The following is a 2,008-nucleotide window of genomic DNA, read 5'->3' as shown; positions in this document are numbered from 1 at the left end:
CCTACATAATAATTTTTTTTTTTTTTTTTTGCAAAACCTCAATGCAAATACCATTGTTTCCCCCTTACTCCTTCATAAACGCCATATACACAATTTGACAAAAGAGAAAAAGGGTCAGAGACACAGACAACCTTCTCCATAAAGACCCAGGTATTAACCACGGAAGATACATACCATTTGAATTGAGCCTTTCTGACTGCAAAGGCTGTGCTTTCCCCACTTTCACATTTATTACCTAACCTTTCAGTTGTTTCTAAAATCATCATCTTCTCTCCTTTTTCTTTTTCTTTCTTTCTTTCTTTTTTCTCTCCTTTTTCTTTCTTTCTTTCTTTCTTTTTTTTTTTTTTTTTAAGGCTTTTGACATAGGGCACATGCATTTGGAGGAGAGGCATAGAGAGGGAAAGTGAGATATCCCACCCCTCCTCCGGGGGGATGGCCACACCACAATCCCTTCTCCTCTTGGGATTTTGGGCACACATGCACATGCACCCAGTGTGGTTTTCAAGCCACTGAGTGTGGGGCTTCAACCATGGTAGGCCATGTGGGACTCTAACACCATAACCACCATGCCACCTGCTGGCCCCGGGTCATTTTCATTTTTAAATACCTCACCTGTTCTCGTAACAACATAGTTATAAATGTAACAATACCAGGAAAGTTTTGTTTTTGTTCTTAATGTTCCGACTATCATGACGTGGTTAGGTGCACCACATAGTAAGAAGTAGCTGGCCTGACCATCCTAACTGGAGGCATTCCGCTTGCCCTCTGCAGCCTACCGTTTCTACCTTCAGACATCTGTCAATGTAGCAATAGAGGATGCAGGACAGTGAGCGGGCTACACTAGCAGTCTTCACAGCCTGCTGGTATTGGATAAACTTGCATACGTTTGTTCAGAAAACTTGTATTTCCACATACAGAGCACAGTGCATACTGAAGAGTGCCACAGAAACATTCTTCTTCCTTTGCACTGGCTTCTGTATCCCCAAGTCCATACCTACCTACACAATTTTTTAAAGGTTTTTATTATAGGCCACATCACAATCCCTTCTCTATTTTCCTCTCAGGATTTTGGGCCCACATACATGCACACCCAGAGTGACTTCCAAGCCGCCAGGTCCAGGACTTGAACCATGGAGTCAACCATATAGGATCCAGCTGTCTTCATCTCTGTGCCCCCGCTGACTCTTACATGGACTGTTTTTAACAGTAACCTTTTAATGAAAAGTCTGCTTTCTATTTTCCTTCTGCTAGAGATGTTGAAGTTTCCTACTATCCAGGATAAGCAGAAGCTATAGATAATTAGCAGACATGTCTCCCCAGATGACAGCAAAAGGAAGAAATTGATTTTGTAACAAAATATATGTAGAAATCAAATCCAGGATTTACTTGAAAGACAGGAATGAAACCACTGGCTAGCAAATGTGGCTTCATAGCCACCCTCAGATTCCAAACTTCTAAATAACTTTCCCATCATATTAATTTGGTCTTAAGTTTCAGGAAATAAAATAATTACATAGTTAAATAGAGCGTTATACAAACAAGTACAGTGTTTACAATGTTCCAATCCATTAAAATCAAGACAGACAGATTATGAGAACTGAAACTCGAGCCAAGTGGACTAGCAGTCACCATTTTCCCACTCCCCTTCTAATGACACCAAACAACCTACTGGGATCCTGCTCCGAAAGTTTTACCAACCTGATATCCAGGCAAACAGGAAGTAAATAAATACCTACTTGATAATACTAACCTGTGGTATCATTTACATTCTTTAGGCTCTAAACACAACTAAAGGTTGGCATTTTCTTCCTTTGAAAGCAACCTTTAAGATGATACCATTTTAGGGGACCAGCAGTTAGCGTAATGGCTATGTCACTGGACTCCCACATAGTCGACCGCGGTTCGCGTCTCGGACCTGGTGGCTTAAACTCACACCAGGTGCGTATGAGAGCGTGCCCAAGATCCCGAGAGGAAAATGGAGGAGAAGGGATTGTGGCATGTCCATTCA

General features: G+C 41.6%; 1 protein-coding gene across 9 annotated transcripts in view; it reads right to left on the bottom strand.

Annotated features, from left to right (window-relative positions):
- The window catches only part of NR5A2 (nuclear receptor subfamily 5 group A member 2), a 172,302-nt gene that overhangs the window by 145,000 nt on the left and 25,294 nt on the right, over nucleotides 1–2,008 (bottom strand). The gene's annotated exons all lie outside the window — the stretch shown is intronic.

Source organism: Tupaia chinensis, unplaced genomic scaffold, assembly GCF_000334495.1.
Source record: "Tupaia chinensis unplaced genomic scaffold, TupChi_1.0 Scaffold000453_1, whole genome shotgun sequence".
Classification (NCBI taxonomy): Eukaryota; Metazoa; Chordata; class Mammalia; order Scandentia; family Tupaiidae; genus Tupaia; species Tupaia belangeri.
This window is presented reverse-complemented; position numbering and strand designations above follow the sequence as displayed.